Raw genomic sequence first — 16951 nt, forward strand, 5'->3', positions numbered from 1 at the left:
ATAAACAGTGTGCTGTCAGATCATTCTTATTAATACAAGAAAATATCATGAACAATTAGAGATGTTGAAGGGAAGAAACCTATAGCATGGGTTAAAATATTACTCACAAAGGAATGAGTTTACAGCTGAACTTGTTTACAAATAACTGATGGAGACAAAGAGGTATAAATATCATCCATGATGTTGAATTATCAATATTCATCGAAGTTGTTTGCCTCCATGAACAAGTGGCATGTGTATTGTCAGCTGGATACCAAGTGTTGGGATAGCGGATGCAATGTTGCTTATCACAACAGATGAGGTGTATAACTCACACACTCCAGTCAGTGGCTGGCATGCTTAATGCTCACTGCAAAACCCACGGTGACTTGGTTAACAAACATTTCAGACGTTGGTGTGTACTGGACAGAAAATCGCAGTGACAAGATGTTATTGTCAATGATCTGAATGCATTTTACAGTCAGAGCAACCAAGTATGAAATCAAACTCATGGTTTCCCTCAGAGGGACTTTGAAAAAAAAAAAAAAACAAGCCTGTAGATGTTGAGTTCCAAGTCACATTGTTCTGATTTCCACATTTTTACTATAAATTTGTCACTAGAAGGCCACAGGATCCATTTTACCCAAACTATAGATGGGCTTTAAATTTTTTTTTCTTTTTGAAAGATTGATTTACTTACTTGAAAGGCATAGTTAGAGAGATTGGAATCTACCATCTGCTGGTTCACACTGCAGGTGAGTGCAATGGCCAGAGCTGTGCCAGTCTGAAATGGGGACCAGGAGCTTCTTTTGGGTTTCTGATGTGGATGCAGTGGCCCAAGGGCTTGAACCATCCTCTGCTGACTTCCCAGGCACACCAGCAGTGGAGCATTCAGGGCCTCAAACTAGTGCACATATGGGATGCCGATGCCAGAGGCAACAGCTTTACTTGTTACACAAAAGCATTGGCCCCAGTGGGCTTTGGTTCTAAGACTAGATAACTTTAAGAAACTAGATAATGGTGAAAAATGTAACACAAAGTTTTAAGAAATTACCTCATGTCTCATCAAACGTTGTGTATTGAGGATGCTAAGTTGATTTCACAGACACATTTTCTGTTGCTTATATTCAGCCCAACAACAGTCTTTCCTTGATTCCAGTGCTAACATGATCACATTTGCTGGGATTTCATTTGTACTTTCTATCCCCTTTGCCAAGAATTCATCTTATAAAATCATGCCGGGAGAGAGCTTCACTCTGTGTGATGTCATATCAACCCATCAGCAAATCCATTAGCAACATCTGTAAAATATGTACAGAGTCATATCACCTCTCACACCTCCATCACTGCAATGTGTGTCCAAGCTACCCTCATGTCTTGCTTGACATACCCTAGCATCCTCCTGCTCTGAGCTTCCTCCCATGGTCTGGCTTCCATAAAATCCTTTTTGTTTCAACACCCAGAGTACCTTTCCAAGTCATAGGTTAGAATGTGTTACTGGTCACTAAACGTCTTTGATGAATTTCTGTTTGTTTAAGTTGCAAGCCAAGTTAGTTACCGGCAGTGGAACCACCTACAGTGTCCTATGTGAACTGTTTTATCTTGCCACCCCTTCTTCAGTCATGCCAGTTATATTCATGGTTTTTCAAGCTCCAAGCAGCCTCCTACCTTAAGGCTGAATTTTGCACCGTGTGTTTTGATGTTTACAACTTTCTCCGAGTGATCCTTATGCTGCTCCATTCTTCCTTTCCTGTGCACCTCTGGGTTTTACATCCTCAGGACTCAGGATGACCAACCTCACTCATATGTACACACTCTCCCTCTCCAGGCTACTTCCTGTTTCTTCTTAGCAGTTGTCTCTGCTCAGCTTGTAAATTTTATGTCTCTTCTTGCTGGAATGTTTTTTCTATTATTTCATATAGCATGTCCACACAGAATAGACAATCAACAAAAGCTTGAGTTAATATTTATAATCCTGAGTCCTAGACATCCAGATATTCAGACCAAGCCAAGGACACAAGACTCCCTCCTCTCAAGTGCTGGACGCCTGGGCAAATCAGTGCTTCTCTGCTAAATGAGCTGCTACGTCAGGCTTTCTATTTGGACCTTCGGTTTCTCAGAATTGCAACTTACATAAATGTTTTACTCAGATGAGGTAATTCCATCATTCCAGATTTTAGAGATACCTGAAAACCCATTTTCCTGCTTGTAAAATCTGGGAGTTAGGTTAGAGAATTGAAGGCAATCAGTGTCCTTTGGTGTCATCATATGGCAGGCCTCTTGTATTTCAAAATCTTTGTTGAACAGATAAGGCTGTGTTGGAGAGAAGTGAAATGACTTTCCATTTGTCATACAACAAGTCATATTTGGAAGTTAAACACAGATGTGTAGTCCATCCTCCTATTACCTTGCATGTTGAATCAGATCCTGGGGCCTTCTGTCTATGGTCTGTCTCCAGTAGCTCGCTATATTCAGACTTGATTTTGTCAAGGGGAGAAGCAGGATGACGTGTGTTCTTGTGGGTCATCTGGGCCCAAGTCTCCTGCCTTTGCATGTTCTGATCACTGCTTAATTCATCTATGCTTGGCCCAAATTTCACATGTGGGTTTTGATTACTGATCATTTTGCTTATGGAATGCTAGTAACACTGTCAATGAATGCATACTACATGCTGTGTACTTCTCTCTAAGTGCTGCAGTTGAATCTGAATTAACAATGTGTTCATAAAAGCACATATTTCTGTATCGAATCATTTTGTTTTTGCCAAAGCCAAATGTTAAATACATCCATTCTCCACTGAAGTTTTAGAATGCAAAATTGCATGGTTTGAGAGTGAAAAATCAAAGTATCTTTTTAGGATATGTCAGATACCATTCGAAATCTGTGCAAAGGTTGAAGATGTGTGAATTGCAGATGCAGGTTGGTATTGAAATGACAATTCCTGTAGAATACAGTGTCGCCAGCAAGCCCAACTTGGCCACACTGCAGGGGGCTGCACAGCCATGTTCTTCACTGAGTTTGCCCTTTAACTTTTTAGCTAGGAATAACTGGTTTGGTTAGAGTTTCTCTTTCCATCTATCTATATGGGAGTGTGAATATACCAGGCACGTTGCACTTCCTGGCCTAGCAGGACTGATTTGATTCTAATAATAATAATAATTTTTAAAAAAATCACAGTATCTTTCCATAAATTCACAAACTAACCCTGGTTAGTTAAAACGCCATTCTTATTCCACATTTTCATTTACTTGATCACCTGACTTTATGGTTGTGTATCCTTGCGCTGAGATTTCCAAAGGAGATATTAAGTGTTCTATTTCAAGACAATAATAATGTGAGGCTGTAATGCTTCTGCTGGCCTTGCCATGCTGGCTTCAGAGACTGTTCCAGCATCTTCCCAAACATAATGCCTTTTTTTGTGCCAAAGTGAAAGGAATCAGCACAAAATGAATTCTCTTACTATAGTTTCAAAGGAGAATTTCAGTATCTAAGAAACGTATGAAATAGAAATAGATGAAAGGGGATACAATCATAAAAGAAATGTCTTCATGATTAAGCAAAGACAAATTATTTCATGCTTGAAAAATGACTCCGTTTTCAAAGTTTCGCTTCATTCCTTAACACTTGAATTTTGCAAGACTTTGAACTTGCAGCACAGAACACAAAAGGCCAGGGAATGTTCACTCTGGAGTTTAACGATATGAAATGTCAAGCTTAGGAGCAGGTAAGTGTTCCATATCATTCTCAGAGGAAAGCCCAAAGTTCTATGTATGTTGCTGGGAGCCCCTGTGGCCAAAGTTTCCTTTACCCCTTCTGCCACCTCCACTCCAGCTGCTTTGTAGAAAGCTTGGGTTCTGGTCATCCTCCTCTCAAGTTCCACCCGGATATCCTCAAGGCATTCTCTGGTCCTTCTCCTAACAACATCTGAAGCTTTAAGAACCTGTTAGTCCACAAACCACTATTGACTTCTTGCTCATGATTGGACAAGGTGGATATAGTGCCTTTATCCAAGAACCCTTTCCCCCTTAGCCTGACTGGAGTGTGTCTTGCCTTCATAAGCCCCGAATGCCCAGTCCCACCCTTTGGCTGTCTGTCCAGTGCACTGGAGAACCTTTGGCTGTCATTGGTGACAAACTTCCCAGGAACCCCAATGCAGCTGTTCTTCCTTCCTGTTCTCTAGTGTGAACAAGAAAGTCCAAATTTCAGAGTTTAGTGAGTACTTGGCAATTTCAAAATATCAGACAGAAGTTGACATTGTTGATGAAAAAAGACAGTTTCATCTTGAGGTGTGACCAGGTGAAGTTCAGTTAAGTACTCTTGGCAAGAGTTTTCTTAGTGGAAATGTCAAGGGGCCTGGAGACAATTCTGCACAGCCAGCACCGCTCAAGTGGCTTTCTTCACCCACAATTAGCATTTCTACTCTAGATATGTCTTGAAAATCTATAAAAATCCTAAAATATTTACACGCTACGGAGCACTCAAAAGCACCTGCAAGGAAAGTTTGGCAGCAGGAATCTGCAATCCCAGTGCCTGAGAGTAAAGCACTTGTCAGGGAAACAAAAAAAGTGATGTGGTTGCTTCAAATAGAATGTTCTAAACTGTCTTATGAAGTAATACTCTTGTCTGACGTACACTTGAGAGCCCAGGAAGCATCCGAGCCTTTCTCGCACTCCTCATGGTTTCCATCCATGGTGAAGGATGAAGAAACGGGTGTCGAAGTTGTGATGGAGATGACCCACCTGGATGAGCAGAATGCAGCTCTGGGAGACATTGCATTCAGGCAGGTTTTCTCCTTTGTGCCATGGGATCTCCCCTCTGCCAGTGTCCCGTGATACAAATCCTGGAGGGTTTTGTTACAGGACAGAGCAAAGCTGTAGATTCTTCCTTACGTTACTTTGCTCACATAGTTCAGATCCACATGAGACCAACATTTGCAGGTGGTATTTCAGTATCTGATTACCTTGGAAAATATATCATTGTGCCCTGAGTGCCTAGTTCCCATGAAACGTTTGGATAGTGTAACCCTGCTGTTCAGTATAGTGTGGGTCTAGTGATGTGAACTCCATGGTAAGATGTTTATCTCTCAGGGTGATCTCAAACCTCTGTTAAGAAGTTTTGTTTTGGGACTGGCATGGTGGCTCAGGTGGCTGATCCTCCACCCCCAACTACTTACATCCTATATGGGTGCTGGCTTGTGTCCCAGCTACTCCACTTCCCATAACAGTGCCCTGCTTATAGCCTAGGAGAGCAGTTGAGGACGACCCAATAGATGGCCTTGGGACCCTGTGCCCGCGTAGGAAACCCAGAAGCAGCTCCTGGCACCTGGCTTCTGATTAACTCAGCTCCTGCCATTGCAGCCATTTGGGGATTGTCCCAGAAATTGGGAAATTTTTCTCTGTCTCTCCTTCTCTTTGCAAATGTGCCTTTCTAATAAAAATAAATAAACCCTTAGAAATGCAAAAGAACAAAAACCAGAAAATCATGTTTTGATGTCAGTGTAAGTCTGAAAGCTCGCTCTTCTTGTCATGTGTCAAGCATCCCCTTGATGGAGAAGAGGGATGGACTGACCCTTTTTTTAAGGCAGCTTCCCTGGAGACCCACTTCTGCCAGGGTGCACATCTACTCCTTCCCTTGATTCCAGGACTATTGCCTACTTGAACGATCAAAATGTGACAAAACTGCTGCTATGTGTATTCCAGGCCAAAATCTAAAGAACCTACAGCAGTGATGACTGTTTTAAAGATATATTGCAAAGTCAGAGCTATATAGAGTGGAGGAGAGACAGAGAGGAAGATCTTGTATCCAATGATTCACTCCCCAAGTGGCTGCAAAGGCTCAAGCTGTGCTGATCTGAAGCCAGGAGCCACAAGCTCTTCAGGGTTTCCCACATGGGTGCAGGGCTCCAAGGCTTTGGGCTATCCTCGACTGCTTTCCCAGGCCACAAGCAGGGAGCTGGATGGGAAATGGGGCCTCTGGAATTAGAACCAGTGCCTATTGGGATCTTGGCACATTCAAGGTGAGGACTTGAACAGCTAGGCCACTGCGCTGGGCCCAGTGAGGATTTGAAATTGTTTAAAACCTCTCTGTTTTCAGAAGCGTTTATTACACAGCAATATGTAGTGAAACAAAGGAAAATAAAACCAGAAAATTGAGAATCATTAATAGAAGCAGAGAGAATCCTCCTTGAAATGATAAATGAATCAGGGCCAAGTGTGTTGGTACAGCATTTTAACCCTCTGCATGCGGTGTATGCCTCTTGTGGCCTCCAGTTTTTGTCCCAGAGGCACCATTTACTGTATAACCTCCTGCTATTGGCCTGGGAAAAACAGTGCAGGATGGCTCAGCAACTTGGGCCTCTGCACCCACGTGGGAGAACCAGAAGCAGTTCCTTGCTTCAGTCAGGCCCATCCCCAGCTGCTGTGACCATTTGGGGAGTGAACCACTGGATGGAAGATCCCTCTGTCCTCTCTGTAATTTCTACTCTTAAATAAAGGTCAAGTAAATCTTTCGAAATAAGTAAAAACTAAATTGAAAAAGCCACTGCCCTTTACTCTACCAGCTTTGTGTTCTGTTGTTGTTCTTTGGCCACCTTCGCTTCCCTGTGCATCCTCCACTTTGCCCTTCAGCCGCTGACCCAGCTGCTTGTCCCCGGTTCCCCTTCCTTGTGGCTACCAGTACCTGTGGTCACACAGAACAAGAAAAATCTTGCGTATTTGTAAGAAAATAATTGAAAAGACAAAAAATCAGCAAGAAAAAATAGTGAAAACTGTTCATTCACTCAAGTACAATAGGAACAATTTTTGATTCTATTAATTGTTGCCAGCATGAAGAGTAAAAATCTGTTTCTATTTTATTTACTGTTTCTGTCATCTTGCTAATTAGCCTTATCTGAAGTCACCATATTTTAAACAAAACCCATTGGATCTGCATTTACTATCCACAACAGCAGTGGTTTCAGTTCTTTAGTTCATAGCCTTGAAAAGGCTTTAAAATCTGTATTAATTAATGAAGTTGGCACCCAGCGTTACCAAGCATTGTACTTTTTTCTTTACTTTTCTCTGCCACAATCTACTTTGCTTTCAAATGTTTTTCTTTTGCTACTAAAAAAAGTTTCTGCCTTCCCAGAATGACTTTCATTCTTTCCTGTAAAATTCATTAGCATGAGCTCTACCCAAATGGCTTACACTTTCATAGATTTATACTAAAATTCATGAGACTATGTTTAAGGCCATATCCGTCTAATGCTTGGCATTCGGAATCTTGCAAAGTGTTTAAGAATCATTGTTTTGGAGAGTTTATCAGAATGTTATTAGTTCTGATAAATCATTTCTTTTTTTTTCAGCAAAATATTTCCTATGTACCCTTCTCCAACTTCTAAAATCAATTTGTGGTAGATCTTGACAGATATATAGTTAGATAAAACATCTCTAAGAGGCTCCAGTTGAATCATTCTCTTTTACATACCATATCTATATATTATGTCTATGTGTAGAGAAGAAAGACAAGTGGAGAGAACGAATGAGTAAAATCTCACTTTTCAAGAAGTCATTATGATATGGTAAGGCATAGACTAATGTTGAACTCAAGAGAGCTTTTGTTTAGGCCTACTATTCTTGGCCTTATCCAGTTGCAATTTCTTTGTAATTGAGATCCTAACATGCCGCTTGGCGAGCTTCTGTTGGCCATCCTGAGATTACAGGTGCAAAGTGCTTAATGCAGACATCCTTGGTGCAGGATAGTCACTCAGTGAGGGTTTATTACAAGTGAATCTGAATGCTTCTGCAAACTGGCTTTTACTGATTTAACCAGGGGGATGTTTCCTGTCAATGTCTGCACCTCTCTAGACCTGTGGCTAGGCTGTGGGTTTTCAGGTAGTTGCGCTTCCTCACATCGTCTGGTTCACCCAACAATCTCTGCTTTTCAGATGCATATGCATCCAGGTATGGGTTATCTGGACACATTGGAGTGCTAAAGAAGGTATAGAGCGTTTATATATCCAGCCTAGTTCCCTGATACGGTGAATTTTTCATATGATGCATACAGTTATTTGCATCCAGTCTCACAAAAGTAGATGATCATTTACTCATGCTGGGCATCAGAAATACAGAGGTGACAGATTCATGGGATTTTTCCTACAAGATCTCAGAACCTATGGAGGAACCCGCTAGTCATTCAACTGACCATGATTGCATCATAAGCTAAGGGGGCAAATTGGAAAGAACAATGTGGGTTACCACAATCTGTAGAGGTCTGCTAAGGTTTTCCGTGGGGAAGAGGGGACTATTGACAGCGACTTCAAAATGAAATAATTTAGAAATGAATAATTTAGACTGGGACCACCTCAGTCTACTCCTTCTTTGCTGGGTTTTGTAAACTGAGCTGGGAACCTTGGCTGTCTCCTTCTCCAGTGAGCTCCCTTGGGGGGATTCTGCTCCTAAGGGATGGTGTTTGCCTCCTTGTCCTCTCGCTGCAGGTTGCCTTGGACTAAATCAAGGGAAGGGAGAGATTTTATTGGTTCAGTGCATGCGGAGTTGCAGGGGGTGGACTGCAGGACTGCACCCTTGCATCCAGCCTCCACCCCCACCCTCCCCAGGCAGCCTCTGCCTCTCCTTCCAGCCGTTCCTTTGACTTCTCCACTCAGTAGCTCCTAGGGTGGTCAGTCACATTATCACTTGCTATCTCTGAACATTTTGTACATCCCTTGCTAAATAAATCATTTCTCAAAACCTTATTTAGGTTACCCTAATTTTGCTCTTTTCTGTATCCCAAGGAGACCTTGAGTGATGCTCTTCATTCTACAAAATTCTTCCCGGCTTTTTCTTTCACATTAGAAGTTCTCTGGTTTGATTTACCAAAACACCGTATCCTCTCCCTTTCCCTCTGCTGGCCATGATGTCTTATTGCCACAATTATGTGCCCATGCTTGTTGGGCTTATTTCTACTCATCCTTAAAGACTGTTAGGTCTTGGATAATCTTTGGACCCTTATATAGACTAAGTTCTCTTCCTTTGAATTTGCATAATACCACTGATGTCTGCAAGTCATGATGTTTGCCATAAAGGGATGTGTTTTTTAACTCATCTCTTTCATTAAAAGATGAGTCTTTTAGGGAAGACATGTAAACTTTTCCATCTTCATACAACAGTGATTCCCATAGTTCTCAAAACATTTATGACACCAGTCAGATTTAGTGAAATAGCTCAGTATTTTATTCAATAGCCAATAAAACATTAGTTTTCCTTTTGTCCACTGGAATAATTTAACACCCTCTTGCATTTCATATGTCAGGTTAGAAGATTGGTTGTTTGGGATAAAAACTTTATTCTGGATTAAACCAGCATTTGACATTGCGAAAGAGCATGAGAATGTTCAATTTTTCTTCCTCGATAATCCCTTTTCTTGCAACCTGATGTTAGTAAATACTATATATCTTTTCCCATTTGCCTTCACGTGATCACCATGTTACATGTCTAGCATACTTTGTGGGTATGTTAGGTAAATGAATATGGGTTCCACAAAATTTCAAACTTTATCCTGCTCAATAAAGTATGTTATAACAGTGAAGGAAAGTAACGCCATAAGGCTAGAATAGTCTCAGCTCTAATTTATTTTTCCAAACTAGTCAAAGAACACAGCACTACAGCTAATTGTTTCATCTTTCATAAAATTTATTTGTGAATGTGGTAGAATCATGAGCATGAAAAAGTCCTTTGTAATTCCCTAGAAGTTCACTTGCCCATGTAACTAACTATTCATGTTTTAAGTCACAAAAGATGTAGAATAGAAGCCAGTTTTTTTCATAGCAAATGTTGCCAAATAGGACTTGTTGAATATTAGTTAGTGGTTCATCAATTCTGTGATTATACAGTGGATTAAAATTATGTTTTTGCAAAGATTAGAAAAAAAGGATAGATGGAAAAAAGATTGAGGGATATAGGAAAGAAGTATGGTTATCTTCTCAGAATTATACCTATGAAGTACATGAAATCTACTCTTTATATTAATAACCAAAAAGCAAGATAATGAGAAGAAAGTTGCAAAGTCGGTCATTTCTGTAACTTCCTTTTTATGGATATCTTGACCTACATCTGAGGGAGAGAAATTGAGATAAAGGACTGAAGACTTGATATGGAAAACTAGTAGCTGTTCAGAGAACTAATAGTCATTGGTTCTAAGGGCTCACTGGATTCTACTTCGAAATAATCCCAGAAATGTCACCATCACGGATCCTTGTTCTTGGTCTCCATCTGGGTTAGTTTTGAAGAGAGTCAAATGACGTGACTGCGAAGCCCAGAATCTTTTATAGTAAAACCACAGGTGAAATGCCATCAATTTCTTGTTGCTTGTTTTCAGGAACAAACTAAGTTGATGTTATTTCTTCTTCGATTTTTCCAGGACATCACATTCAATTCTCAACTGTCCTGTTTTGAAGAAAGATAAGGCTTTGGTTTTGATTGAATTTTTCTTGAGATCAGTTATTGCTGAGTCCAGTTTATTAAAGGACTAACGTGGTGTCAACTCTGAATTCTCTGAGGTCACACTCAAGTTCATCTCGGGCTGAAAGAAATTTTATTTCTTGAAGTGTGAATCTTGAGTTATATTTGTTTCATATGCAAGGGGAGTGAGGAGAAGAGTTAAAATGAAAATAATATTCTGCTGGTTGGATCTTTGGTTTTACTTAAGTTTGTACAGATGTTGACATATGCTTAAAACATATATTCATTAAGCTTTCTGCTATATTTGTAACTCTTAGAATCTTATCAAACTTTCCAGTTCCATGGAAGATAAATGGCAGGAATGCAATATTTTAGAAGGAAAAATATACCTTTTATTTTAAGACTTGAAAGATGAGTCAGGAAGGAAGTATGCTCTGGTGACTAGCTAAGAAGTGGATGTTTGGGTCCTCTGCTTCAGTGCCTTTTTGCATGATGGATAACAGTTCTATGTGATGGCGCTGCTTGAAGAGCAAACCCTCTGAAGCAATGTTGCAAACAGAGGGGCTGAGTTAACTGTTACCTAACTCTGTCAAAGCCAGTTTTCTAAGTGGCTAACCTGTGTGCATAGGAACACCTCTGTAATGGGAAAACTATGAATCTTGAAATGGTAATCCCTGAAGTTTGGTTGGACCATTGATCCATGCTCTCCTAAAAAGGCTGGCAAATGCATTCCCCCAAATACACAGCATTTAGGAGTGAAACGACAGGAAATATTTCTTCTACCTTTTGCATTCTTGAAAAAAAAATGTACAGGTCATGAAGAAGTCATGATGAAAATCATGTTAAAATTGCAAGATCAGAACAAGCCATATCGATGTCCATTTTTCTGCTCGGAATCCTTGACTATAATCTGCTTGTTTTCACAATGGGTAATATCTACAGTTAAGTTCATCATGATCTCCTTAACTCCCCTCTGCTTTCCTCATCACCTCCGTCAGGTGAGCTCTGTGTTGTCATCTTCCTCGGCCCATCCTGACTTCAAAAACCTTTCTCAGATGCTCCTCTTTGTTAACAGATCTAATTTGGCCATCTTTGTGACAGCTATTCAGCCTTGAACTCCAGCTGCCGACCTCTGTCACCTGAGGAACTTTCACTGAACATTCTATGTGCTTTTTTTTTTTTTCCATTTCCTTAAAGGTCCCACAGAATGTTTTCTTTCGTAGAGTTTTTATGTTCAAGGATGGTTTCTATTGCTTCATGGAAATTATTCCTTTATTCCTACTGAACAGCTGCTGTTTCCTGCTCCATGGATTACTCTGCGAGTGACTCTGTAGAGGACAGATAGCATATCTGTCCTACGGGATGGATATCCTTGAGGAATGACTGGCGTACTTCTCAATCTCTCCAAACATTTCTTGGAAGGATATTTCACCTTCCTCCCATTCTTACTTCTTTAGCTGGCTTGTCATTTTTCTGCCTCACTGTTTCTCACTGTTAATTTTCCATGATCGAAGAAACCCAGCTGTTTGTAACATGAAGTCTTCTATACCTTCACCAATCTCTTTGGTTTCTGTACCTAAAACCTTGTAGCACGATTGAAGATTTCTATGACATGGCACCATGCAGCAGATTGTCAGCGCATATGGGAAGAGTGTGTGTGTGCATATTGAGAGAGAGAGGAGAGAGGATTATTGAGGCTAAGGGATGTTGTGGGGTGCAGAATTCATCTGGTACACTGTTAACAAGTAGGAGCAAAGATAATGAACATATGGGTGGAGGGACAAAGACTTTGTGCTAATTGTCATGTTCTGATGGTCAAGCATCTCCCAAAACCCTCAAAATAATGAAAAAGTAGAAGCATTATGGCTGTTCAGTGGGGACTTAATGATGATCCAATAAAAAAATTCAGTGCTTATGATTCGGTCTCGTCTCCTTTCTTCTTATACTCCCTTCTTAGCTGTTAAATGACTCAGCTGTTTTTTTTTCCATGTCTCTGAATGGCTTATTACATGTCTTCTTTTTATGTCATTCTTTCCTATCTTATCATTTCTTTTTACCCATGTGTATGTTGCCATATGAAGATGTTTCCATCTTCTGTTTTTCTTCTCATTTGGCCTGGAAATCCCATTATCACTCCATATTCAGCAAGTTTAAATACCACTTTGTGATTTAGCTCCAAAGCCCTTTCATAGTCCTTGGTCCTAATACCTTAAATACTAATTTCCAGACATTACTTTAGTCTATTTTGGTGACTTATTAGATTTTTTTCTTTTAGCTTTTCTCCAGGGGACATCAATTTCAAGCCATCACGAGCACAGGTGCAACTTCTGCACTTACAACTCCCACCCACATGCCCAGCTCCACTGTATCTCCTGATAACACCATATTAAGTCACTGATGTTGAGAGTTTGAAAGATTGAATGTTAAAAGCGTAATTAGAGATTTAAGGGAAACAAATTGTACCCATAAAATTTAGAATTAATTTCAGGAAAATAAGGCAATTGAAGCACCTAGTGCAATTTGAAATGACTTTTCTATATGAGTGACTGTGCCAGAAATCACCCTCTTTCTTACATCCTGTTTCCTGTCTATTTGCTTCCAAGAATAACGGCAGGTCAGTAGGGGAGTTTTGGCAATCAGTACTGTACATTTCTTGTCAGAATATCAGTGACAAAGAGCGCCCCTTAAAGTTAAGCTTTCTGTCATTAGTGGAAATGGAAAATGGAAGGAGAGGTGGGGTGAGATCTGCCAGTGACTTTGGGTGAGCTTGAAAAATAGTCCAGAACCCAGTTATTCGAAGCAGTCAGTCTTCTGAACCCAGAATAATCCCATCACCTATAATTTCCCATTGTGTCCAACATTAACTAACGGTATCATTCCAGTCCTCACGCACCATGCTGTAGAACCTCAGCATTCCAGTAGCATTCCACTTAGACACTGGGCAGCTCCAGTGAACAACACAAACCTATCCATTGTCATTTTACACACCTTCACAACCTCATACACTCAGGAAACGTTTGACTACACAGCACTTATTTGATGCTCTAGGGTGAAGGATTGTGTTAAACTGAGACTAAAAGTGTGCTATCTACTCCAGGTCATCTAGGGATACAAGACAAAATGGTGTGTGAGACCTACTTTGAAGGAGCTCATGAAGTGTGGGAGGAATCAGACGAATGTGTCTGAAGAGCGGGCTGCAGGGTCACAGCAGTGACGTTGGTAGGCCCTGGACCTTCTCCCCCGGCTCTGTGACTGCACCTCAGCCATCTCTCTGACCTTTAGATCTTCCATCCTTAAAATGACAAAATGAACAATTATTCTGTATGTGTGGTTTAATATGATAAGGGTGAAAATGGTTGTAAAACGTATGGGAAATGTCTGGCCTAGAGAGAGTACTAAACAATTATCTTGTCGTTGATGTTCAGGTAGCAAATGGTTAAAGAGATTCCAGGGACAGGTTTCTCATAATTTAGGGTTGTGAGCAATTCCATGACAGCCTCCTTTGCCCGCCCAGTGTTTACTGCTTTCAAAGGGGCAAGGATAAAGATAATGGATGGATCAGGGCATCCTCAACCTTGGTCTTGAAAACCTTTGCTGATGGATGGTAGTTAGCATTTTTCTTTGGTTAGAAAAATTAGGACAGCAAACCCATGGGATCTGAGTTACCTTAGGTTGTTAAGATGGGTTGGCAGTGAGCGTCTGAAAAATGGTGAATAAAAACAAAGCAAGCTCAGAGTTCTACGCAGTGTTCTAAAAGATTAACTATACAAATTTCTGCTCTGAGGGACTTATCACAGAATATTTTTCTAAAACATCGTATTCCCTGGAGTCTCCAGCTGTCTTGCCTCTGGAATTACTAAAAAGAAAAAGAAAGAAAAGGAAGAAAACAGATCTCTACAATTCAAGTCAAAATACAGATGCAGCAAGCCAACAGAAGCCCTTATACGGGGCTATGGAGACATTCCATGCATTGTTCCTCATTTCTATTTCATCTTTTAAAGTTTTTATTTGAGAGGTAGACAGAAGCAGTTTGGGGAGGCAATAAGAGAAACAAAACAAACAAAAACCAAACAAACCAGATTTTCATTTCTCTGGCTCACTCCCACAATGCCCCTCTAATACCTAGGGCTGTGTTAGGCCAATGACAGGACTCTAGAACTCAATATGCGTCTCCCACATGCCTGGCAGGGACCCAACCACATAATCCATTATCTGCTTCCTTTTAGGATGGGCATCAGCAATAATCTGAATCAGAGAAACAGGGGACTTGAACTCAGGGACTCTGGTGGGAACTGTGGGAGTTCCAAGTGGCCACTCAACAATAAAAATTGCATCTGTGCTTGGTGAGAATCTTGAGAGAGAGAGGGAGAGGGAGTATGTGTGTGTGTGTGTATGCGTTTTCTCTTGCAACCTGTTGAAAGGCAAGTCTGGGAAGTTTTTTAGGACCCTTTTAGGTGTATCCCTTAAGCCTTAGGGATTTGTTTTCTTTATGTTTCAATATGAACATTACAGGGAACTAAAAGGGATTTTTTGGAATGATTGGCCCTACCAAAACTCATGAATGTTAGCACTGCAGACCTAGGTTACTGCCTGCTCACCTTGAGAAGGAGTCCACAGCAGGCATATACTCTCTTACTGTATGCTGAGAAGGCCCTGGGAAAGCTTTCCTAATTTAGGACAAGCTTCACTGGGGCGCAAAACTGGAGAATGCCAGAACTGCAAAGTTCATAGCCCTAGCTCTTGTATGTTCTCTGTTTCTACAAACCAGCTTATAAACCCAATGAGGTGAGTCATAAAAGGATGGTCTTTGTTCATTTCAGGCTCGACCCAGAGTAGCAAAGTTCTTTATTTCTAGTCGGTGTTCTACTTAATATAATGTGCTGTCACAACAAAGTCTGAGAAGTGGCAGGATAAGAGGTCATTGTCCTTGTCAGAAATTTGTTTCCTTTTCACTTAGTATAACAGTGGTAAGCGGGTCAAGACGACACAGATGCTGCCACATATATTGCCTGTGTTGTAGTCAACTACCAAGGGAAAATATTGGGAATTTTAAATGAGAAGATATAATAAAATATTTTGGGTTAAAATGCGGTATAAAGGTGAAAAGAGTATGTTGCATAGTATCTCTATAATGAGGGACAAATGTACTTGTGACGCTATGCCAGGAGCAGAGTAACAGGTAGCCATAGTAAGATACAGTTGGGCACTATGTGATGGAACAACTCGTGAGAAAGCAAGATGAAGGATGTCACATGTGCCAAACTCTTGTTGGTAATGGAATCAGGAAAGATTTCTCAGAGGAGATGGTATTTTCAGTGGGATCTGAATAGAGGCAAGATGTCAGTAGCTATGAATGGGAGAAATTAGTGCTTCTGAGAGAGGAGCATGGAAATGGAGAGAAATAAAAGATGGAAAGCCATATGGTGACTTCCTGGTAATAGAATAGGTGGTAGATCATTTCAACTGATACACAGGCACAAGTTGGGATGTCATCTTGATAATGAGATGAGCTTGAAAGTGATAGGCCTAAGATCTAGAACGTGGCATTTGTCAGATTTGCCAGAAAAATAAAATAGAATGGAGGAGTGACACAGACAAAGCCTTAATTTCAGAAATACTCCATTCTGAAGTGATCCCCATTGCAACTTTCTGTTGTCCTTGCCATCGTGACCTTCTTGGACCACTTATTTCATTAAAAAGGATGTATCTATATTTTATAACTTCACTGGCACATATATAAATGTTAGTGGGGTATATTAATAGATTGTATTTGACCTGCAAGTACACTTTAAAAATTATTTCAGTGGGAAATTAAACTGTTTCCGCGAACTCCTGAAAGTATGATGCTCCAGGCATGATGGGTAAGTTGGCTCTAACTCGAAGAGCGATGTTTGAATTGTGTCAGGAGCAGGTACAGCAACAGAGCCCTGGGAAGAGGTTTTGGCAGTGGTCTAGAAGAGCTAAATGAGATTTACAAGACGTAAAGTATGCACAGGCAAAGGGTGAGAAATGGCCCTAAACTGTCCTTTTACAGAACGCATAAAGAAAATTCCCGCTTTAATATACCAAACCATCAACAATGCGCCTGTTGATTTTGATCATTCTGAGTGGAAGAAATGTCTGCAAAAATTCCATGTGTCGCCACTTAAACTATTTTGAGATTTGTGGCTATAACAAAGACTGTTCAGTATGTAAAACTCCATTGCTTTCTTGTCTGTGAGGCACACCACTGCAGCTTGTAAGTGCCCATGACCCTTGTCATTTCTCAATTACCGGGTTATTCTGAGGTATACCTAGGTCAAACTCATCTATTTGATTTCCAAAAGTGTTTTGTCTGATTTTTTTCATGGCAGCAGTAGTGGGCGAGGAGAGTGGAAATCAAAGCTGTAATTTAAGACTGTTAATTCTTGTCATCTTTAGTGAAATCCCTGGGCTGTCTCCAAAGGAAATTTCATTGACACAGCCTAGCCTGCCTCTGGTTTCCTTGTGGATTTTATAATTGTGCTCAAAGGTGCACAGGCCCTGGGTTCCTCAGA

At 40.6% G+C, this 16951-nt stretch overlaps 1 non-coding gene across 1 annotated transcript; it reads left to right on the forward strand.

The window, feature by feature from the left end:
• Nucleotides 1–12167: 12167 nt before the first annotated feature.
• On the forward strand, nucleotides 12168–12229 carry LOC118760763 (small nucleolar RNA SNORD43). The gene has a single exon (XR_004996972.2). It is a non-coding gene; the product is annotated as a small nucleolar RNA SNORD43 (small nucleolar RNA).
• The last annotated feature ends 4722 nt before the right edge of the window (nucleotides 12230–16951 follow it).

Source organism: Ochotona princeps, chromosome 8 (genome assembly GCF_030435755.1).
Source record: "Ochotona princeps isolate mOchPri1 chromosome 8, mOchPri1.hap1, whole genome shotgun sequence".
Lineage (NCBI taxonomy): Eukaryota > Metazoa > Chordata > Mammalia > Lagomorpha > Ochotonidae > Ochotona > Ochotona princeps.